This window comes from Tursiops truncatus, chromosome 9 (assembly GCF_011762595.2).
Source record: "Tursiops truncatus isolate mTurTru1 chromosome 9, mTurTru1.mat.Y, whole genome shotgun sequence".
In the NCBI taxonomy this organism is placed as follows: domain Eukaryota; kingdom Metazoa; phylum Chordata; class Mammalia; order Artiodactyla; family Delphinidae; genus Tursiops; species Tursiops truncatus.
The window spans coordinates 65,356,429-65,381,582 of record NC_047042.1 but is presented as its reverse complement, the minus strand read 5'-3'; the positions used below and the strand labels follow the sequence as shown (position 1 = coordinate 65,381,582).

The 25,154-nt window shown below is 41.2% G+C and overlaps 1 protein-coding gene across 6 annotated transcripts in view; it reads left to right on the top strand.

Annotated features, from left to right (window-relative positions):
• ELMO1 (engulfment and cell motility 1) overlaps nt 1-25,154 on the top strand; it is a 550,854-nt gene that overhangs the window by 45,016 nt on the left and 480,684 nt on the right. For 4 of the 6 annotated variants that reach the window (XM_073809833.1, XM_073809830.1, XM_073809831.1 and 1 more), the window contains one exon: nt 14,686-14,773. The exons of the other annotated variants lie outside the window; for them this stretch is intronic. The gene's annotated coding sequence lies outside the window, so the exon portion shown is untranslated. The remainder of the gene's footprint in view (nt 1-14,685; nt 14,774-25,154) is intronic. 6 annotated transcript variants of the gene reach the window in all.

The window sequence follows — 25,154 nt, the reverse complement described above, 5'->3', positions numbered from 1 at the left end:
ACTCCTGAGCCTGTGAGTCTGGAGCCTGTGCTCCGCAACGAGAGAGGCCGCGGTAGTGAGAGGCCCGCGCACCGCGATGAAGAGTGGCCCCCGCTTGCCACAACTAGAGAAAGCCCTCGCACAGAAACGAAGACCCAACACAGCCAAAAAATAAACAAATGTGGGGTTTAAAAAAAAAAGGAAAAGAATTTAAAATTAATCAATACAATCATAAAGAGCATGTAGGTCAAATAATAAAGCATAATTAAAAAAAAACACAAATAGGTATGTGTTTAAAAGATGGGCAGAGGGTCTTAATAGACATTTTTCCAAAGAGGACATGCAGGCACATGAAAAGATGCTCAACATTATTAATTATTAGGGAGTTGCAAATCAAAACCACACTGAGATGTCACCTCACACCTGTTGGAATGGCTATCATCAAAAAGACAACCAATGGAGAGTGTTGGCAAGGATGTGGAGAAAAGGAACCCCTCATGTACTGTTGGTTGGAATGTAAATTGGTGCAGCCACTATGGAAAACAGTATGGAGATTCCTCAGAAAATTAAAAACAGAACTACCATACAACCCAGCAAGTCTACTCTGAGTATTTATCCAAAGAAAATTAAAACACTAATTCAAAAAGATATGCACCTTTATGTTCATTGCAGCATTATTTAAAATAATCAAGATATGGAAGCAACCTAAGTGCCCATCAACAGATGAATGTATAAAGAAGATGTGGAATATATATATATATGGAATATTACTCAGCCATTAAAAAAAGTATAAAATCTTGCCATTTGCTCCAACATGGATGGACCTAGAGGGTATTATGCTAACTGAAATAAGTCAGAGAAAGACAAATACTGTATAATTTCACTTATATGTGGAATCTAAAAAACAAAACAAATGAACAATTATAACAAAATAGGAACAGAGTCAGAGATACAGAGAACCAACAGGTGGTTGCCAAAGCAGAGAGGGAAGAGGGGTGGCCGAGGAGAGAAATAGGTGAGGGAGATTAAGAGGTACAAACTCCCAGTTGCAAAATAAATGAGTCAGGGGTATGAAATATATAGTGTGGGGGAATAGAGTCAATAATTATGTAATATCTTTGTACGGTGGCAGATCATAAGTAGATTTATTGTGGTGATAATTTTGAAATGTATAGAAATATCAAATCACTATGTTGTGTGACAGGAACTAACATAGTGTTGTAGATCAATTATACTTCAAAAACAAACAAACAAACTCACGAAAAAAGAGATCAACCTTGTGGTTACCAAAGGTGAGATGTGGGAGAAGTGGGAACTGGATAAAGGCAATCAGAGGTACAAACTTCCAGTTATACGATAAATAAGTACTAGCGATGCATTGTGCAACATGGTAAATATAATGAACACTGCTGTATATTACATGTGAAAATTAAGAGAGTAAAGTTAAGAGAGCAAAGCCTAAGAGTTCTCATCGCAAGGAAAAAAATGTTTTTCTATTTCTTTAATTTTGTATCTTACATGAGATGATGGATGTTCACTAAACTTATCGTGGTCGTCATTTCATGATGTCTGTAAGTCAGATCATTATGCTGTACACCTTAAATTCATACAGCTGCATGTCAAGTATTTCTCAATGAGACTGGAAGAAAAAAAAAAGAAAAGTGAACAAACAAACTAGGTCTGTGCTCCCTAAGGCCGAGTTGGTGAATCTACTGCTGCGTGAAGCTGACTTTTCTGGGGTTTTTTTTGGAAATAATTCCAGTGGCTTCATAGTTGGCACAGCACTTTGTGATATATGGACAACATGCTGATGCAGATTCCATCCAGGAATGCCCCCCAGATCCTGGGCTGCATGCTGCTTTTCAGGTCTTATTGGTACAGTGTTTAGATAGAGGAACCCTGCTGTGTGCAAGACAAAGGGCTTCAGTTCTACGGGAGCATATGCCCTCTGATGTTCTACATAGTCATGTGTCATCTCATTACGATGCATAACTCCCTCCAAAGTAGAAGTTATTACATTTTACAGGGGAAATGGCAGAGCTGGAGCTGTAGTCTCCCCAGAAGCCTGAACATTTGCCACTAAATCAGTTGCTCTGCCCTTCTACAATTAATTGGCATTTCTCACACAAATGCGGGGAAAGAGAATTATCAATTTTTGGAATACGTTTTTGGGTCAGATAATTTGCATATTTTAAGATATTTAATCTTCACATCAACCCTAGGGGGAAGAGAGTTTATGCCAGTACTTGGAGTGGTTGTTACAGTATTATCCTCATTTTATGTCACAGCAAATTGAGAATTTTAGAGGAAATGGGTCCTTTAAAGGACATGTGAAAATCTGCTCAAGATGTTGGAATAATGGTACTACAGGAAACTCCAGATAATACGGTTTCTGGCCTCTGTGGATTTATAAAGGTCCCCCCCAAACAGAGTCACTCAGGTTATTCCTTTTACAGAAAGCACAATGCCATGCCTTGTCCAAAAGGATGGTGAGTGTTTGTCTACTGGAAGAAAAAGATAAAAAGTCCAGCCTTTCCTCCTCTCCCACACACTTTCACAGTGGCTTATAGTCAGAGTACTTGGGTTCCCCCTCTCTGCCTGCATCGGGCTGACACTGGGGCTAACGTAGAGGGTAGGATGTGTTGGCACATTGTAACTGTCCACAGGGCTTCCTGAGAGTGGGTTAGGGCCCTGGTGAAATACAGAATCGGTGGTCCCTCCAGCAAGGACTCACTGACTGAAAATCTCTACATAGAATTTAGATCAAAATTGCCTGACACTCCATTTCCCCAAGTCTAGGAAGAGACTCATTTGCCTCCCGCTCTCCTCTCCCCTAAGAATTTGTTGAGTGAGTTGAATCAAGGGCATGATCCCAGCCCTCACTGTCCTGTCCTGGCAGAGCCTGGGTGGGTAATGACATCAAGGAGAAGCCAGAACCTGGAATGGATGTGCCTCTTGGATGGAGGTGGGTTGCAGATGGGAGGGCGTAAACCAGCTGGGGACTGAGGACCTTGGTCCAGCCAAATGGCAGAATGTGGTGTCCAGAGTGGAGGGTCTCAGGGGCAGATGTCTGGCCAGCAGTTGTTGGGTTGGTGAGGGTATATGTGATGTGGCTGCTCCTTGTCACACCAAGTATTAGCATTAATGAAGCTGTGTTTGGACCAGCTCCCTCTAGTGTTCCAGTGTATCTCAAAAGTTGGTACTGGGTTAGAATATGCTAGGAAGGTGGGGCTGATTCTCTTAGGAGGTCAGAGTCTTAAGCTGAGCATGGTGTTTCCCAGAGAGGAGCCAGCAATAGAATAGGGCCCCTTGAAGGAAGCCCTACTGTGCCTCTGGGTTGGGGTTGAGGGTGATGAGGGAGGGCCTCCCACACGGGACACAGACCTGCTTAACAGGTCTATCATGGGGCTGAGTCCAAGAAGTATTAATGTGCCTCAGTTAGGATCATCCTTTTTTCCATTTTCCAAAAGGGATTTATGGGTGAAGGTGAGGCTGGAAAACCATGATGTGACAATAGCAGCAGTACACAAGAGCCTGTGCTATCTTCTGATCTCTTGCCCTTCTTTGTCATTTCCCTGGGGGAGGAACAATCTGCCCTTTGGTTTCCTTACTTAGAAAAGTTTTCTTTTGTTTCAAGTGTCCAGGAATCATGTCAGGAGGTAAATAAAATAATGGAAACAAAGCAGGAACATAAACAAATTTGGTGAAATCAGCCCCTTTTTGGTTCCCATCCGAATTTCCTTATCCTGTTACTTGAATTAAGCAGTGAAGAGAGCTTCAGAAGAAAGAGCATGTCATGATTAATTGAACCCTTACTTTTAAATAAATATATAGATTGAATTTTCATGTGAAAGAAACTTGAAAGTCCTGGAGGTAGGAAGTGAAAATAAAAATAAACAAAAAAATAGTAACCTCCTTACTTTCTAGGTGACTGAGAATACAGTTCAAAAGCCCTTTGCTGTTTTTCATGTATTTATACATCACCCCCCAAAAATGACCCTGGGAGCAGAAAAAGGTAGTACTTATTTACTAGTGTCTAGTATATGTCAGGGACTGTGCTGGAATTTGTATGGACGTGAGCTCATTTAATGCTCACAACAGTCCTAATGAAATGTGTATTATTGGCCATGTCGATGAGAAAATTGAGGTTCAGAGACATTATGTGGGCTGTCTACAGGAAAATCACTGGTAAGTGGACCTGTAGGATTCCAATTCTGTCTTCACAAACATGCTGTTCTTAACCCTACTGGTGCACCTGTGCTACCAAATGGGACTGTCTTACAGATAATCCTTTATAGTCATTACTTTTACCCTATATATTCCTCATATATTGATTCAAAGATGAGCTTGAACCTACCTTCAACTTCCTTAATCTTTGATAACTGAATCTTCCTATTTTGAGCATGAAGTGTTTGCTATTCAAAGGGATAGAAAGATAAAGAAGAAATGAAATTAAGAAATTTTATACTGTGAGAGGCTGTAAAATTTACAAAGTATTTTGAGCTTCTCTTGGGTCTTATATTATTTCTTGTTTTAATATATAAGTTAAATAAAATTCAATTGGCTATACATGTTGCAGACATTCTACTCTTCATTAGAGTTTAAGAGTATGACTAATTTTATATTTCCAGCCAGTTTGTTTCTTTCTGATGAAAATTCCTATCTTCAGTCTATACCATTCTGTCTTTCTTAGGGTTATGCTATCAGATTTAGACAAATAATCCTTCATAACATGATGCAGGCATTTTTTATTTTCCCTTTTTTCTTGTTCAGTGAAATCATTTGATGCTGTGAATTTTCCTCTTATTACTTCTTTGCCTGAGTCGTCCTGTAGGATTTCGTATATAGCTTTCTCAAAATAATTAGTTTCTGGATAACACATTGAACACCTGTGACGTTCTAGTGAAGAGGGAAAATACCTGAAACTTGGAAACAGGCAAATAGGCAAAAGGATAACTGTGTGTCCCTTCAAAGTCATTACTGGATTATAGTCCCTACCCAAGGATTATCTAATTCTCTAGGCTTGTGTGCCTTTCTTTGCTTTTCTTTGATTTAATATTTACTGTTGTAAAATAGTTTACAAATCTATAAGGGTGGATGAATACCTATAGAAACTTGTGCAATGCAAATGATTCTTTTCCATTAGAAAAGATAATCCCCAAAGTATAATTTTGATGCTCTGCAAGGCATTAAACAAAGTTTGTATCTACTTTAGCAATCTGATTTCAGCATTCTTTCTTTCAGCGACTATATATAAATATTTCTCTTCCATAATCCTTTGAAACAATATTTCTGTTCTGTTGGTTTTCTCATTGAATTAAATACATCTTTAATAATTATTTTATGAGGGTCATTTTTTAACATTTTGGAAGTTGCTTTACACTAGGAACGATGTTAGAATCTTTCACCTGTGTCAAAAGAAAAACCAGAGCTGGACAGTAAAGTCATAAAGCCAATTTTACTCAGGAACCATTGCAATAGGGGGAAAAAAGGCCTTAGTACAGCTCAATTCCAAATGCAACAAGGGAAAGTGGGGATTTATAGCCAAGGAACAGGGTTGGGGAGTGGTCAGTGGAAGGAAACTCACTAAGGGGAGACATTAAAAATAGGGGGATTCTTGCTAAACAGGCTCGACAGGATTCTTGCTGAAGGCAGGCCAGCGTGATCACAGTTCACCTGGAGGATGAGGAATTTGATCAGATATTGAGGGTGAGGATTCTTTCTAAGACAATTTAACAGGATTCTTGTTAAAATTGGACTCTACAAGGACAGAGATGGAAGCAGAGGGCTCAGAGGAGCCTGACTAAAGTTTGGCAAGGAGAGGATCTTTGTTATGTGTATTATGCCATTTAATATTCACATACATCTTCTTAGGTGAGCTTATCATTGTCTCCACTGTGCTTAGGAAGAAACAGAGGCTCAAGAGTGTTCAGGTGGGGCTTCCCTGGTGGCGCAGTGGTTGAGAGTCCGTCTGCCGATGCAGGGGACAAGGGTTCGTGCCCCGGTCCGGGAAGATCCCACATGCCGCGGAGCGGCTGGGCCCGTGAGCCATGGCTGCTGAGCCTGTGCGTCCGGAGCCTGTGCTCCGCAACGGGAGAGGCCACAACACTGAGAGGCCTGCGTACAGCAAAAAAAAAAAAAAAAAAAAAGGAGTGTTCAGGTGACTTAGTTCAGGATGGACAGGGTATAATGTGGAGGCACCAAATTAGCCCAGGTTTATATGAATCAAGGTCCACTGCTGACTATACTTCACCATGTTGCCCGGAAAACTCACATGCTTCCCACCAAGGAGAGTGATGACAAAGTGTGGCTGAGGGGTGACCCAATACCGTGCACGAAAGAACATAGATAAATAAAAGACAGAAATAAGTGAAGGAAGAAAGGCTGAGATGGTCTACAAAAGAACTATGATACTGTTGGGTTTTCTTCTCCCCGTAAATCAAAAAGAAAGTGTGTAAAATGTGTGTGCAATTATTTTGAGTCATTGGATGGATTTTACTTGGAAAATCCGCATCTCTTACTTCAGACCTGAATATTTGCTAATTGGGTGTATGGAGAGAAGTAGGTAAAAAATAAGAAGTAGCAGAGGTGCTTGCTTTACATTAGCAGAACAAACAAAACATTGGGAGGGGAGAAGCGCCGTAACTGCTTCCAGACTTTGGCCAGACATCGAGTTTTCATCTTTTACTGTGTAAAGGTATAGTTCCTAAGCTTAGCTTTTGAACACTGTAGGGTGTTTTCAGTTTTTCTCAAGGATCTCATAAAGTTCTCAAGACAAAATTGGTTATAAGTCACATTACTTAAAAATAAATATGTGAGAGGTGTGCTATGACATTAAGTCAACAGTATGCTGCCTCAAGTCCAAAATTTCTGGAAATGATTAGGGAAACATAAGTGGTAGGTGGCAGTGAGAGAGGCAAGGATGAACAAGTCTTAAACATCTCTCTCTCTCTTTCTCTTACTGTAAAATTACCCCCACCTATGCCCACAATAATCACTGTAGTAGGTAATGTTAGGAACTCAAATGTATTTAAAATACTAGGGCTGAAACTCAGTATGCTGTGGTATCTATCTGTAACAGCAAACAGTCCTTGAAATCCTCTACTAACCCGGATTTGTGTAAATTCACTAGAATTCCAGATTTAAGAGGCTGGGAAATTGGTTTTATGTCTGGAAGTGTCATTAGCAACACCTACTGTTGTTATATTCTGGATCCTGATTAAAGGCATCCCACTTACATGCACTTAATCCAGAAGCCCCCGGGCTTTTCTGTATGTCTTGATCCTCTACTTCTCACACTCCTTGGATGCTGCATCCTGTGTTTCTGTGGAATCTGGCCCCTGTTTCCTCCTCATTGTTCCTGTCCTGGACTAACCTTCATCAGCTTCTGGTCTGACCGATAACTGCAATTTTCTCCTCACTATATTCTGTGTACTTAGCTTCCCTTCTGTTCCCCCTTCTTCCTCTCTGTAGATGGTTCCTCGAATTGTTGTAAAAATATCTGCATGATCTTGCCACTGGGCTTCAAACCCTTTAGTGGTTCCTCATGGCTTAAGGGACAAGGTATGCAGAGTCTTGCTAAACCTATGAAGGCCTTTCTGACCCAGTCCCTGTACACCTCATTCTCCAATCTCCCCTCTCCTGCAGCTCACCTTTGCTCTCAGGCTGATCTGAGATCTATTTACATCTGCTTTCAGCAGAACACGCCAGACTGTGTTGAGCCAGCCAATCCCTGTGCTGGATTGCTTCCCTCTCAACCTGGACTAGATTCTCCTTCTCAATACTGCACTGTAGCTCTTTATTTATATTGAATAACATTTCTGGGAGGGACCATGCTGTCCTTCAGGGCAGGGCAGTATCCACTGTATGTTGGTGTCCCTGTGCCTAACAGGGAGAGGCTCTGCATAAATGTTTGTAAGTTGAATGAATGAATGAGTGAAGTGGGACCTTTTTTGCATGAATAAATGGATGCAATTTACCTCTATGGAAAAATTGTGTGAGTAGGACCTAAGGAATTGTATTATTTATCTGCAAAAGCATTTCATCTGTCTTCTTTTCCTTTCTCTATATCTCATCTCTGTAAATGCATCTCTGTGAATCTGCTGTCATTGCCATCATTACAGTTCCCCCCAAGGGGGAGGCAGAGCAGGGGGGCACTGTTTGTGATAGAGGGCAGAGAAGGTACAAACCAAGATATGCCCAGATCCTCCCTAGCTCAGCCAGTCCTTGGGTTAAGCAGGCCAATCTTCATGGACTTGTGGGGATTTGAACACCACACACAGACACACACACAGACACACACACACACACACACACACAGACACACAGACACACAGACACACACACACACACACACACACACACACACAAGCGGGTGGGGGGGGAAATTGAACATTACCAGCAAAGGGAGAAACCAAAATCATGTACCACTCAATGACATTCAAGGGAAAGGATGTACCATCACTTTTCCATGATGTTCTGCCAAAAATTCATAACCTGAATTTAATCAGAGGAAGCATCAGACAAAGCCAAATTGAGAGACTTTATCCAAAATAAACTGCCTTAAAAATTGTCAAGGTCAGAAAAATCAGGGAAAGACTGAGGAAAGTGTTTTAGAATAAAGGAGGCTAAGGAGACCTAACAACTAAAAGCACTGTGTGATTCTGATCCTTTTGCTATAAAGTACATTCGTGGGACATTTGGTATAATTTGAATGAGGTCCAGGAGCAAATGCAACATGTATTCAATGTTAATTTCCTGATTTTGATGGTTGTGTTGTGGCTATGGGGGAGAATGTCATTGTTGTAGGAAATGCTCACTAAAGTATCACTGAGTGATGGGGCTTCTGTTTGGCAAGTTACTTTCAAGTGTTTCAGAAAGAGAGAAAGGTTTTTATACATGACTTACAATATTTTTTGGTGAATTTGAGATTGCTTGAAAATTAAAAAAAATTTTTTTTAAAGAAAAAAGTTAAGAAACCAACTTGGACTTTTTCTCATGGACAAGTTGCCTTGATGAGATTCGATCTGCATTATATGCTGAGGGAAATGTGCAGAAGAGGGGCCTTGGTGTTCCTTGAGAAGATTTAGGGGTGGAGACGTGGTGAAGCCCAGGGTCATAGCCAAGAGCAAGCCTGCATCTCAGCAGCTCTCAGCAAGTGAAAACAGACTCTGAAGACAAAGACTGTCAGCTCTGGGAGAGCAGAGCGACCTCCCAGGGGCAAGTGCAATTAGCAGGTTTCTGGGGACTGGAGAGCAAGATGCCAATTTGATGATTTAGTGTGAGAAAACATACTCAGGGCCATTGGCACTCTTTGACTAGCGGATTTCCTCCCTGTTGCAGACTTCAAGGGGGAAGCCAGGTGGCAATCAGGAGACTGCTTGGTAAATAAGGAATCACAGTGAGAGGAGCTGACCAGTGTGATCAGAGCATCCAGAGGCAACCGGCCAGGGCAGCCTGATTTCTGCATTCTGCACGTGAGCCTCACACTTGGCAATGCTCTGTGGAGGCGTGAGTCTGGGGTGGCGCTTGCCCTCCCTTGGGCAGAGCTGGGGTGGCCTCCCGAGCTTCAGCTTTTGTCTGCTTTCATGGTTAGCCACCTCTCCGCGTGTGTTCTTTCTCTGGATACGGTAATAGCCTCAGCCAGGCTGTGGACCCCTGAATGTCTTTGCTTGTGTGTGATTCTGTGTTGCCTCCTTCTGGGTTGATTTCCTACGTTCACTCTCAGGGACATATACTCTCTTCATTCAGGTTCCTTAGAGATCCTTCTTGCTGCTACTGGCCACATGAGAACTGTGTTAGAGAGAGACTGCACTCTAGAGTAGCAACTTCCCTCTTCCTGTTTTTATTTATTTTTTTAAGTCTGCAGCCATGTAAAAGGAAGGAAAGACTTTTTTTTTTTTTTTTTTTTGTAAAGAGGCTTACCTGCTTGGAATATCATATTATCCTCTGACTTCCCTGGGTTGCAGGCTTTCTTTCAAAGATTTAGCCCAAATGGATATTTATTCCCTGTTGAGGCCAGCGTGCCCTCCCCTGCTATGAGCCAAAGGAATTCGGTTCCTTGGGGCAAAGTCCACGCAGGGCTGTTGGATGTGGGTGGAGATTACAGTTCACTTTCTACAACTGAGTAGTGCTGTCTCAGGGGTGAGACCCCACCCCTGCCAACCCTGCCCCTTCAATCCCCCCTCCGCTGGAGGGTTTGCTGTTCTTTTTCCCATAGGTAGCCATATCTCCTCCAGGTACTTGAAGGCCCCGGGCTACTTAGCCCTGGAACCTGTGGTCCCAAATGGCTCCTTATGTAAAAGCCGTTCGTTTCCTGGTGAGTGTTAACGCCAGTTGCCTCAACCTTGAGGCTGCTGAGTGCTAGAATCTGTTTTTGAAGAGGTGCTGGAAACCCGAAACCTGGCATGCAGGTTAAGTCTGCCTGCGGCCCAGAAGCAATGGTTCTGTATGGCTCATTGGTTAGAGACCAGCCAAGAGGGTCTGGGTCCTTCTGTGAGTGATGAAGACCATGGGAGCCCTCAGACATGAACCCTGTATTCTTCAAAGGAAGGTTAGAAGGTTGTTTTGATTTTTACAAAGGAAACACACGTACATATATGGACTGGCCCACACTGGTCTAACTTCAGAGTCCTCAATTTAGTGTAATTTTATATTTTGTTTACCCCTTTGCCCATACCATGATAAAGCCTTTCATACAGATGCCTTTATAAATAACTACTCCTTTTCCAGAACATGCGTGATTTGCATTTCTACACTGTGGACGTTGAACCGCGTGTTCAGTTGGGGTGTCTAGCAACCCCACGTAGTTGCTACACGCTCACTGGGTCAGCTGTTGAGTCCTGGCTTGGCCATCTGTGCTCTGTGGCAGATGTCGGACCATCCTCTCATCTAAAAGGGCTGCCTCATGAGGAGCTCGTGGCCCTTAGCACCTGGCGGACGGAAACACTAGCTTAGAGGGTGGAGTGGTGAGCACCTGCAAGGCTCAAGGAACAGAGGCTTGGTTTCCATTTGTAAACGAAACAAAACCAAAAGCCCCGTGTGAATTTTGGCCCTAGTCTTTGCCATCTGTTAGATTTTTTTACTGGGTCAGGCGCTGTGATGAGTACCCACCTCTGCGGACCAGTGAAAAGGATTAGAAGTAGAATCACCTGAAAGATGGCATTCAGAGCAGGTAGGGCCTGTGGTCTGCTTAGGGACGTATAACTTTCGCTTGCGTTCTGTCTCTAGTCCTCCTTGCATCTGGGAGTAGGGGCTGGGGTGGCGGGGAAAGGCAGGCAATAACAAGAAATGTGTCCCTTGGGGTCTCCTTCTAAGCTGTGCCTCTGTCAGTCAGATTTCCTATTTGATGGAAATAGTTCTGCCCTCTCCAGCTCTGCCAGGCATCCCCCTTGGAGAGAGGGGTGGGAACTGGATGTGAAACTGATGTGAAACTGATCCCATTCCTCCAAGTGGCCAAGTGGCTGGAGGCTGACAGCTGTGTAAGGAAACGCTCCCTGTCATGGGCTTTGGGTCCCTGCTCAGTCAAAAGGCAGACTTTTTACTCCCAGTGACAGCTGCAAAGTACAGATTTCTGGTGGGGCGCTAGCTCTGAATTCCAAATACCATTTGAGTTTCAAAAGCATCTACGTTTCCATGTCTGTGGTGCTCTTTTACAAGTTGGCACTGTGATAGCCGATGCACGGCCATCCGCTTTTACTAAGAATTCAAGCCAAATGATTGGCGGAATGAGAGCACAGGTGATAGATACTTAAGGCTTTGCTCCTTGGGGGATGAAAGTGGTGCGGAATGTGCTCTGAATTTCAAGAGATGAGAAAGGTGGGTGGTATGGGGAAGGAAGGCGATGAGATTTTGGAAGCTGGGTGACGCCTGTGAGGCTGTGGAAAACATGTATTTCTGTTTGCAATGATTAATTTTTGTTTCAGAGAGCAGCTCTCCCTACTGAGGGTTGCATGTGCCAGAGAGTTAATAAAGGATCCTGGGGACACCCGTGCTTCATGCTTTATGCATGCCCGTAGGTGGAGGTGGAAGCATTTGGATCTAGTACAACTTGACAGTCTATTTCCTATGGTTGAGGGATGGCTGGATTTGCTACTGTAAGAGCAGGTTCTGGAGACTAGCCCTTCGCGCAAGCTGTCATTCTTGCCTGTTAATGCAGGATGGACGGTGTTATCTTTTAACTTCGATAATTTGTGACTCAGAGATTCTTGCTTAGCCGAGATGTTTTAACAATGGATTAAAGTATACAGATTTCAGGTAACAACTTCTTTGCTTCTGTTTGAGGCAATACACTTGACTGTCCACATTCATGTCAACGCAGTGGTGGAAAATAAATCTCAGTGTTTTAAAATAGACTTTAAAAAGCATTACCAAGACTACTCAGTGCCTTTAAAAAAAATCCTCCTCCTGAACTTTGAAAGTCTTTCTCTCCAAACATGAAGGAAAGGTCTTACATGGCTGTTTTGCTTAATGTGGGCTGGTTTTATTTTGGACTCTTTGAAACCCAGCATGAAGGCTAAAATTCTGCTATGTAGAGAAGTAAAAATGAAAGAAATGGTGAGGTTTTGGTTGTGCTAAATTAAAGTGACAAGGTATAGATAACAGGGCACGGCTGTGTCCACAAATTAGCCCTCTCTAATTTGCTTCTGTGGAAAGTACTGCTTTGGTGTTGCATTGTAATTTCTTTCTTGAATTAAAAGTTTTAAAAAGAGAAAGTCTACTTTGCTCAAAAGAGGAAACCTGAAAAACTCAAGCCTTTCAGTATTTAAATGGCCTATGGTTCCCTGTGTGCAGGGAACTATTTGAGCAAATCCTGCTTCAAAAATATGTAAATTACATGGTTTTATTTTTAGAAGCCATAGTATGTGTTGGATTGTTTTGTGTGCTACTTAAAGTTATCCTTTTCCAAAGTTTTTGTTGTAATTCAGAATGTATTTTGCATTGAGCAGGTGGCAGCTGTATTTTGTGTGGTCTCTTGTGTAAATACGGTACCATGTCATGTACAGAATAGATTTCTGATGGCTGGAGGGTAGGGCCGGAGGGGGGGGGAGAAGTCCAAGTCTCCCTTCTCCAACTTCTGTTTAGTTCTACGCAATAACCCGATGCTGGTGGGGAGCCAGGATGACATTTGGTTTCCCCAGTCACAACATGTCTTGCCCCAAATTATGATATTCTTTTCCCCAAAGTCAACTTCCCAGAAGGCTGAAATGTCATTTTGCAAAATGTGGTGGCACATGAACTATTTTATTATATTACAGAAAATCAGTTGCACAGATTGCAGAACAAAAGTCAGGATTGTTTATCACAACACTTTAAAAAAATTGCAATTTGTGATCATTTGTCTTTTGTTTTCAGTTTCTATGGGTATTTGCTCAAGGAGAGACCCATGACTCCACATCAGACCGTCCATTCCTGGGTGCTGACACTTTCACCCTCCTTTGAGGCTTTAATTCATCATGACTCATTCCACACAAACATCTAAGATGTTTCCTAAAGTGTGTTCCACAGATCATTAACAGATGTTTTGTTTAAAGGGTTCCACAGTCAAATTTGAGAGACACTGGGAAAAACAAAGTTAAAAGACTGCTTTACTGAAGGACTTTTCCAGGGCCTTTAACAGACAAACGTGCATGTGAATTGTCAGGACAGTAAGTTCATCTTCTTGCTGTGTCCTCACCTGTGGTCTCTTTTGAAAGGGCACCAATCTCATTCATGAGGGATTCACCTTCAGGAGCTAATCACCTCCCCAAACCCTACCTTCAATACCATCACACTGGGATTAGGTTTCAACAGAGGGAATTTGGAGATGCAGACATTCAGTCTGTAACATGATGGTTCAGTGAGAGGCTGTGTGTGAAGGCATTGAGTTCAGGGCCTGGGAGACCAGCGTTAGACTATTGGGAGACATATCAGGAAACCTGCCATTCTCTTCTGCAACCCCTTCCTCCTCAGTGAGGCTCCCTAGACAGGAATAATCTGCCCTGCTACCTTATGCCTGTTATCCAAACCTTGATTCCTCTTTCCTTATTCCTCTCTTCCTCCCCAACAGTCTGCTCATAACAAGCCCAACATTCAATAGGCTTCCAAAGAAGAGGAAACCTGCATTCTTTGTTTTTTAAATTGTTTTTCTTTTTTAAATTAATCTATTTTTTGGGCTGCGTTGGGTCTTCATTGCTGCATGCAGGCTTTCTCTAGTTGCGGTGAGCAGGGGCTGCTCTTCGTTGCACTGTGCGGGCTTCTCATTGTGGTGGCTTCTCTTGTTCCGGAGCCTGGGCTCTAGGCACGTGGGCTTTCAGTAGTTGTGGCACGTGGGCTCAGTAGTGGTGGCTCACGGGCTCTAGAGTGCAGGATCAGTAGTTGTGGCGCAAGGACTTAATTGCTCCACTGCATGTGAGATCTTCCCAGACCAGGGATCGAACCCATGTCCCCTGTGTTGGCTGGCAGGCGGATTCTTAACCACTGCGCCACCAGGGAAGTCCCAGATAACTCAATTCTGTAAGCAATACTGGGTTGGCTCCCAGACCAGGGAAGCAAATTCTTTGTTTTTGTACAATAAAGGAAATAATTGGGCCAATTAGTGATATTTGAATAGGAAATCATATACTAGTGTTGTATCAGTTTTAATTTCCTTACTTTGATAATTGTGCTTTGTTTATGTAAGTGAACTTTTTTTTTTTTTTTTTTTTTGCTGCGCTGCACAACTTGCAGGATCTTAGTTTCCTGACCAAGGATTGAACACGTAATCTTGGCAGTAAAAGCTCGGAGTCCTAACCACTGGACCACGAGGGAATTCCCTGTAAGTGAATGTTCTTGATCTTCAGAAATACATGTTGAAGTATTTAGGGTAAAAGGGCATCACGTCTACAACTTATTCATATACAGTTATAGGGGAGGAAAAACTATTCTTTTTCCATTATGTTCCTAGTTTCTCCACTTGGGGCCCTGCAGATTAGACTGAAAAAGACAGAATAATGAGAGAAAAACAAGTAAGTTTATTGACATAAGCAGCAACTCAGTGATGAGTGACTCAAAGGGATGGCTAGGACTTGGGTTTGTATAGCATCTTAATAAAGAACAATACATTTTAGAAAAGTGATAGGACAAAGGAAAGGGGCTTTAGGTTTCCAAGGGTGGCAGACTGTGGGAAGGTATATGTATGTGGAAACTAATGGAAGGTAAGGGTCAATTTAATAAGGTTCGTTTGTGCAGGTCTACCTGGTGCCACCTCAGCTCGGGTGTTAAGGTTGTTATTCTGTTTTCAAGCAGATCAGCAGAGGGCAGAAAGCTCATCCTGTGTCTGCTTTTTAAGAAATTGCCTTCAGTCAAAACAGTCCTTGTGATAGAGTGGCGCACTTTGGGGTGGTGTACTCTGAACTACCTCACAATTCAGAAAAAAGTAATAATACAAAAAAGAGATAAAACGTTAGTATTTGGGGAATCTGGGTGAAGGATATACTTCATATTCACCTTGGAACTTTTTTTAATTGAAATATACTTGATGTACAATTTTATATGTTACAGGTGTACAATACAGTGATTCACAATTTTTTAAGATTATACTCCATTTATAGTTAATTACAAAATATTGGCTATATTCCCCAGGTTGCACAATACATCCTTGTAGCCAAACTTATACCCAGTAGTTTGTACCTTCTACTCCCCAACCCTTATATGGCTCCCCCCGACCCCCACTGGTAACCACTAGTCTGTTCTCTATATCTGTGAGTCTACTTCTTTTTTGTTATATTCACTAGTTTGTTGTATATTTTAGATTCCATATATAAGTGATATCATGTAGTGTTTGTCTTTGTCTGACTTATTTCACTTAGTGTAATGCCCTCCAAGTCCATCCAGGTTGTTGCAAATGGCAAAATTTCATTTTTTTATAGCTGAGTAATATATGTATATATATGTTTTATATATGTATATATATATATATATACACACATATATATAAAATACATTTTCTTGATCCATTCATCTGTTGATGGACACTTAGGTTGCTTCCATATCTTGGTTACTGTAAATAATGCTGCTGCTTTGAAAGTTGGGGTACATGCATCTTTTCAAATTAGTGTTTTTATTTATTTTTTGAATATATACCAAGGAGTGGAATTGCTGGGTCATATGGTAGTTGCAGTTTTAGTTTTTGAGAAACCTCCATACTGTTCTCCACAGTGGCTGCAGCAGTTTACATTCCCACCAACAGTGTGTGAGGGTTCCCTTTTCTCCACACCCTCACCAACACTTGTTATTTGTGTTTTTTTCTTTCTTTCTTTTTTTTTGCTAATAGGCAATCTGACAGGTGTGAAGTGATATCTCATTGTGGTTTTGAGTTACATTTCCCTGATGATTAGCAGTGTTGAGCATCTTTTCATGTGCCTGTTGGCCATCTGCCTGCCGTCTCTGGAAAAGTGTCTAATCAAGTCTTCTGCCCATGTTTAATTGGGTTGTTTATTTTTTTGATCATTTTGGAACTTTTATGTAAGTCTGAAATTATTTCAAATTGTGAACTCTAAATTGAGTTTAGGAGAGAACATTTAATTTTCTCCCAAACTTCAAAACCATTTCTAAGCTAGTAGTCTCTAAATAGTAGGAAGAAGGCTCTTCTTTTTTTTTTTTTTTTTTTTTGCGGTACGCGGGCCTCTCACTGTTGTGGCCTCTCCCGTTCTCCCGTTGCGGAGCACAGGCTCCGGACGCGCAGGCTCAGCGGCCATGGCTCACGGGCCCAGCCGCTCCGTGGCATGTGGGATCTTCCCAGACCGGGGTATGAACCCTTGTCCCCTGCCTTGGCAGGCGGACTCTCAACCACTGCGCCACCAGGGAAGCCCGGCTCTTCTTTTTTAAGTATAAGGCAAGTGATTTTGAGATTGCCTTAAATTCATATCAATTAGCTAAAAATATTTCAGACATTATACCTTCTATCCATAGAGTAGTGTGAGTCTTGACATGCTAACAGAGCCACTTAGCATAAAGTGGACCAGTAGGAAGTATTTTTCTAATGCTGAATTTGTAAATAGTCTTAAATAGTCTTTTAAATTCTTAAATAGAAAACTAGTCTGTAATTGAAGATATTTTTACTCATACTGTTCATAAACTTACAGGCTGATCTCAACCCTTGTCATTGAATGTGTTTTAAAAGAGTAAATAAAAATGTACTAAGAAGTGAGAAACCGTAGAGGGGATTTCCTGAAAAGTGAGCGTGATCATGTACTGGAAGCTTGTTGAAGAGTCTTTCCTCCCCTGTGGACTAGGAAGAGGCACAGATACTTGATTTCTCATGGTCTACATGTCAATATACCTGGACATTAGTCTGTGGATGATTCAAGTTTTGACTCTTAAAAATATTTATAGCCCCACAAATTTACAGTTTTTATTAATCTTAGGACCTACATCCCATTGTGAAATCACCCATTGTTATTACAAGTAACTTGGGACTCCCTTGTGAATTGTCACTTATTAGTAGCTAGTTCCTGCAGTTTAACTCTGCAGTAGTGTAGAGTCATAGATTGCTAACTACTGTTTTACAGATTTGTATCCATTCTGTGAAGAAGAGTTTTGCCTCTCTCTGTACTTTCCAGTGGAACTTTGATAAACTGACAATCTAGGAGTCTTAATAATTATAACTAATCTAGCTAGAGTAATGGTACCCTGCTTTAGAAAGAGCAGTTCTTTTCTTGGTGATACTGATCTAATGAATGGATGTAAGCTGTGAAGTTGGACATTTTTTCTGGGGTCCGTCCTCACTCTAACGTATCTGTATAACCTTATACAAGCTACAGTCCATCCTCATTATTGGGGGCTTCCATAGTTGTGAATTTGCCTACTTGAGAGTAGTAACCTCAAATCAGTGCTTTTGTAGTCATTCACAGACATGAACAGAGCAGTGAACATTTGGAGTTACCCAGTGAACAAGTCCCCAGTTGAAGTCAAATAAGGCACTCTGCCTTCTTTTTTCAGCTCTTGTACTGTAAACAGATGTCCTTTTTTCATAGTCTATTTAATGCCATGTTTTCCACATTTTTATGCTTTTTGTTTGTAATTTCACTGTTTAAAATTAGCCCAAAGCACCGTGATAGAGAGTTCTCTGTGTTCCCAAGTGCAGGAAGCCTATGCTATGCCTTAAAGAGAAAATATGTATGCTAATTATCTTTGTACATGCATGAGTGACTGTGTTGTTGCCATGAGTTCAATGTTAATGAATCAACAATATATACTAAATGAGGTGTCTTTAAACAGAAACACACATGAAACCAAGTTATTTATTGATTGGCTGAAGGAAGTATTGTGGCCAGTCACTAGCTCGAGGAAGCGTAATTCTGCATTTCCCCTTGGAGCAGTGGTTCAGCATTTGCTAATTTAGTGTTCATGAAGACTCTATAGAGCATTACTACCATGAATAAGGAGAACTGACTCCTTATTTGATCTCTCCAAATCTCAGCTTCCTTATAGGTAGAGTGACTATATTACTCATCATAAAGCCCAGAACGAAGGTGAGAATTTATCAATCGTTATCCTAGTTCAACAGGTGCAAACAAAGACTGTGTTGAGCAGACTGGGTCATATAGTCATCCTATCACAGGTAATGTGGAGATTAAAATATCTAATTGCAGTAGCATTCAGCAAATATTTCTTGATCCTCTCCTATGGGGCTGGGTGTTGTATTGGGAGATAGCTATCAGTGGTAAACAAAACCACCATGTCCCCTGCCTGCATAGAGTTTACTGTCTGTTGGAAGAAGGGACATGAATGAATAAGCACACAAATAAGTATATTGTCACACGTTTTGACTGATTCTATGAAAGAAAATTACAACCAGTTCTATAGGTTTTAATTGTAGAGAATATCTAATTTTGAAGTTGGGTGTGTTGACTGAAAAAAAATGCACAACCTAAAATTGAGAATTATGTTTTACTCGGTGGACTTTCTGAGGACTCAAGCCCAAGAGGCAGCCTCTCAGATAGCGCTGAGGGGCTGGTCTGAAGAGGAAAGAGAGGAGCCAGGATATATAAGAGTTTTTGCAACAAAAACCAGGGAGTCAGAACATCAAAAGATTACTGTTAATTAAAGAAAACCAGACATCTCAAGTTAATGAATTCAGCACTCTTCTGTGTATGGGAAGATGGAAGAGTCTGGGCTCACTGAAATCATTCCTTTGATATGCACCTTAGATATCTGGAGCCAGCATCCTGTTCTTTCCTGTCCTGAGCCCTCTCAGGGTGCACTGTTGGGGTCCGCTGTAGTGGCTGATGACTTGATGGCCGCAACATTCTTTTCTTTTCTTTTTTTTTTTTTTTGCGGTACGCGGGCCTCTCACTGTTGTGGCCTCTCCTGTTGCGGAGCACAGGCTCCAGACGCACAGGCTCAGCGGCCATGGCTCACGGGCCCAGCCGCTCCACGGCATGTGGGATCTTCCCGGACCGGGGCACGAACCCGTGTCCCCTGCATCGGCAGGCGGACTCTCAACCCCGCGCCACCAGGGAAGCCCCTCAGTGTAGACGTCTAATGTCGCAGTTCTTATATGTACACATCTGAGCTCAGCTGCTGCCCGGGTACCCTCAGCCAGCATGACTGGATTGTGGACAAACTCTCCAGATCCTGTTTTTGAACTTGGGTTTTACTTCTGACTTTTCCTTCTGTCTTTGGGACCTGCTGGGCGGAAAACTTTTCCGCTACACACTTAGGTTGGTCTGGGGTTTGCCCATTAACTGACAATAGCCAGATTAAAAGGAGAAAAGAGAAACCTTATTTACCTGTGCTTGGCAGTAGTACTCAGTAAGGAGTAATTTGTCAAATATTCAGAGGTAAAGATCTATACACCAAATTAATAAAAAAGGGTAGGGGGCTTAGAGCTTCAGTGGGAAAGTATGGAAATTTCTGTTGGACTCCTTGATGTTAATGGAAGCAGAATTCATACTTTCTGGTGGTAAGGGTCACTCTTCCCTCTGAAGGGGAGGTCAGGGTCAACTGTATTATGAGGAGGCTCTGCTCTGAGTTTAGATAATTTTTTTTCTGTAGCTGTTGATTGTTTTGATGTTTTCAGTTTAAAGTAATTTTAATACCACTTTGGTGGGCTATTAACTAATCCCTTCAAACTCTAGGTTTCCTTTTGCTCAGGACAGTCCCTACCCATCTGAGAGTCTAATAAGTTGAATGTCAAAAGGAAGGGTTCTGGGTCCCTTTTTTACTGGCAACTCCTCTATCCTTATGCAAATGTACCCATCTTCTCCCCTTTGAATTGCTCTGCCTACCGAGGATTGTTGGAGGGGTAACCCTTTCAGGTCACAGAAGGTCATGGCCCTCCCTTTCCTGGGGAGGTACTAGTGTTTCATCCCTCATTTGCATAACTGTGTGAGGCCACAGAGGTGACTCATCCCTGAACTAAGATCCGTTTCTAGTGACCTAAGTTTGCTGACCCAAAGACAGACACATGGCCTGGCAGCTTCCCTTTCCTGAAACTTTAAGACCTGCCACATCCTATGGATATGGAGATTTTTAGCTAGTGGATAATTAAGGGATGCTGTGAATTAAAGGCTCAAGGATTTCTTGCAACTTTTTTATCTTGGATAAACAAAAATGTTTAAAAGGGCTTCCCTGGTGGCGCAGTGGTTGAGAGTCCGCCTGCCGATGCAGGGGATACGGGTTCGTGCCCCGATCCGGGAAGATCCCACATGCTGCAGAGCGGCTGGGCCCGTGAGCCATGGCCGCTGGGCCTGTGCGTCCGGAGCCTGTGCTCTGCAACGGGAGAGGCCACAACAGTGAGAGGCCCGCATACTGCAAAAAAAAAAAAAAAAAAAAAAAAAAAAAAAAAAATGTTTAAAAAAACAGTGGTTATAAGGCCAGGTCTCTGTTCAAAGGTGTAATCCTAAACCTTGCTGAGCTGATTCAGCCTTTCCCTCTTGGGCTGCATGAACTGGTCCTTTCTGATTAGGAAAAATTTGATATCTGGTTACTGGTTCATAAGAACAGAAAGATTTTCCTTCTTTTTCAGTTACCAAGTTTTTAGAAGGGAAATGGTAACCTGTTAAGTTGTGATTATGTGTGCTTTTGAGTACTGCTTTGCTTCCAAGGAGAGAAACTGTTAGAGGCATCAGGGAGATAGGAACAAAGAACCAAAAATTACTATGTAAAGCTTCCAGATTTTTTTTAAACAATTAAGTAATGTTCTTTTTACCTGGCAAGTGATAATGATGCCCTGGATATATAGTATATTGGGCTTTTGCAAGACTTTCAAAAATTTATTATTAAGTTTTTGGGCAACGTGGAGAAATGGGAGCTAGATGCCTATACAGTTAGGTACAAATGGTTGTATAACAACAGCAAAGCTTCAGCAGCCACCTCCTCCTTCCTTCCTGGACTGCTTGGGTGTTCAAGGCACTGGCCTTCAGCCAGGACTCTCTGGTATACTGGTCCCTCATGGCCAGAGTCCATTCTGATTGGTCACCGTGCACCCTGTGTCTGTGTTAAATATTTTAAATGTGATCTTAGGGTATAAACTACAGCTCTTGGGAAAAGCAGGCTGAAGCTGGGCCAGGGCCATATGAGCTCTTTGGGAACGTCATACGTGGTACCCATACCCCAGCTATAATTGAAACGAAAAATAAATCATAGTGTCAGGAAATCCAACACAGTGCATATTTTCCCATGATGTAGACTTCAGCTTTCTGTTTAGAACTATTAAGTAACAAATTACGTTTTATTTTCTCATTGATTGGATGCTCCTGCTTTGTTAGTGCCTTAAACATGAACCTTTGCTGAGCTCGGAGTGGGCCTCCTAAGGCAGCAGGGAAAGGAGAGAACTGGGGATTATGCATTGATTCTACTTACATTTTGAGCTTCTATTGGTAGTTGCCTCGGTTTAAAGTGAGTAAAAATTGTTTGCATAGCCATTAAGCATTTATGATACTGTGTAAAGTTGTTTTTTTTAAAAAAAGCATTGCTTAAATTAAAATAGCACCATGAGCAAATAAGCCTTAGACTTCTTGTAATAAAATAAATGAAGCAAAATACTCAACAGAGGCATTTGCCACAAAATGTATATTTATTAAACGACCACTTTGCATATGGGCTTAGTTACATGATTTGCTTTTGGCTTTAGGGTAAATAAGCGTGCTTTTGCCAGAACAGACCTCCCCTAGCGCCATCTTCTGTTTTACACCTGACTCTCCTGCTGTCATATGAAATGCTGACTTGCAAAGCGGATGATGGGGCGGGATTTGAGGTGATGATATTTGGGGTGATCTTTTCCTAGAGATGTTACAGCGTGCTGTGACTATTTCTCAGCCCTGAGAGTCTGGGTGGAAGACTAGCAGATCTTTACAAACCTCAGGATGGGCTTCTAGCTTCATTTGCCATCATAAAAGCCTGTCTGACTGGGGAGATGTCTCATGATAATCTCAAGCTCCCTTTTGCTCTATGCCAGGTGGAAAAGAAAGATAATTATGAAAAAAAGAGTGATGGAGAGAAGCGCCAACTGCCAGATCCCTTAATGAGTGAAGGATTTATCTAGAAACACAGCTGAAAACACCCATTAAATGTGTAAACTAGACTGAAGGGATTGACAGAAAGTAGAGGGACAATTATTTATTGAATTACTGCATTTTTATAAGTTTGAAATGCACTTGCATATGTTCCAGTTAGCCCTGGGAAGGAGAGAAAAGTATATTAGTACAATTCAAAGTTATAAAAAATGTTAATTATTAAGCTGCTATAACTTTAAAAATGAGATCTGTAGGTTAGGGTTGGATGGATAGAAAGAGAAATCTATAGAAAATTCTGTTTTGGAACTACCAGGCTTTATGACCTTAGGAAATAAAGATAATAAACATTTACTGAACATTTATTGTGTGCCAGGTTCTCATGGGAGCACTTGGCATCATTTAATCATCATAGTAACCTTATGAGGTAGCAGTATTATTCCCGTTTTACAGACGAGTTACTGAGGCCTGGAGAGCTTAAGGGAAGGTATTTGGCCAGAGTCACCTGGCTAGTTAGTGACACAGTCAGGATTCCAACCTAGGCCCTCTGACCTCAGAAGTTATGGTCTTAAACATATGAAGATATGTTTCTTGCCTCTGTCATTTAACTTCTCTGGGTAGTTTTCTTATTTTTAAAATTAGGGATCAGGACTAGATTATTTGTGATTAATCAGAGATTTTTGAAACTAGAAGCTCATTTTTTGTTTTTTTTTTAACTGAAACTGAGAAGAGCCAATGTTCATCCTATACTCAATACAAAAGGTCAAGAGAATGACTAAAGGGCAATTACTAGCAAGTATTTGTAGCGACTTAAGTCATTTCAGGATTTTACTTTTGACAGTTACTTTTTATTAGTTTTAGTAACAGGGACATGGAAAAAAGGTATTTCTGAGCCTACATCTCAACTGCTTTCTCATTTCTCTCTGTATGAACCCCACCCCCAGCCCATCATCCCCTGGACTAGCTAAATAATCACATGACAAGCCATCAACTCATCAAGGGAGTGATGCAGGAGGTGCATGAGAGGAGGAAATTTCAGGCAAGGAATAAGGAACATGCCCCTGATTAAGAGAATCAGGAAGAAACAGCAGTCATTCTGTCCTGTTCAAATCTGAAGGTTTTTAAAGTTTACAGCAGTAGAAAATATGCTCCTTACTTCTTTACGAAAGAAACTATTTATTCTTTACCAGATTATAGATTCTTCTATGTTATGCATAGTTTCTTAACACATAGCTAAGTTAAATATATACAGGAAAGTTTAAAGGTACTTCCAATGTTTATTAATTAGTAAAGGACTGCATCATTCTTTTGTTATTATGCTAAACTTTGGCCTTTCATATAAGTGAAGTTGCTAGGTAAATAAATACCAAAATTTAACATTTTTTTTTTTATTCATACAGAAAGTCACAAAAAATATAATCATCCTCATCGGTTCACACAGTCCCATGTAATTAATTTTTTTTCATCTTGATCTTTTGTTAGCACTTTTATGAATTCATCAGTTTTCCATCAGAGTTCTGAAAATGCTTATTCATTCAGTTCAGCAGTATAGTCAGTTACAAGAAACCTGTACTTGTCAGAGTCTTTTCCATGAATTCCTTGAAGATGAAACCCTTTTATAGGAACATTTTTGCAAAAGCATCAGAGTACACCCAGAACTGTCTGTAAATGACAAAAGACTTAAAAATGACCACGGTTAAAGTCTTGATGAAAGTTCATAATAATACAATTGACAAGGAAATTTAGTTATTTCTGAAATATACATTTTAAAGTAATAACTAGAATTATGACTTATAACATTATACCAGAACATATAAGATTTTTAGGAATCTCATGTAATGTCTGAAACATTTATATTAACATATTTCCATACAAATAACCCAAAGAAAGTTTAGTATTAGTTTTTTTTTTAATTTTTAAATTTAATTTAATTTATTTTTTTATACAGCAGGTTCTTATTAGTCATCAATTTTATACACATCAGTGTATACATGTCAATCCCAATCACCCAATTCAGCACACCACCATCGCTACCCCCCGCAGTTTTCCCCCCTTGGTGTCCATACGTTTGTTCTTTACATCTATGTCTCAACTTCTGCCCTGCAAACCAGTTCACCTGTACCATTTTTCTGGGTTCCACATACATGTGTTAATATACGATATTTGTTTTTCTCTTTCTGACTTACTTGACTCTGTATGACAGTCTCTGGATCCATCCACGTCTCATAAAATGACTCAATTTCGTTCCTTTTCATGGCTGAGTAATACTCCATTGTATATATATACCACATCTTCTTTATCCATTCGTCTATCGATGGGCATTTAGGTTGCTTCCATGACCTGGCTATTGTAAATAGTGCTGCAATGAACATTGGGGTGCATGTGTCTTTTTGAATTATGGTTTTGTCTGGGTATATGCTGAGTAGTTGGATTGCTGGAACATATGGTAACTCTATTTTTAGTTTTTTAAGGACCCTCCATACTTTTCTCCATAGTGGCTGTATCAATTTACATTCCCGCCAACAGTGCAAGAGGGTTCCCTTTTCTCAACACCCTCTCCAGCATTTGTTGTTTGTAGATTTTCTGATGATGCCCATTCTAACTGGTGTGACGTGATACATCATTGTAGTTTTGATTTCAGTTTCTCTAATAATTAGTGATGTTGAGCAGTGCTTCATGTGCTTCTTGGCCATCTGTATC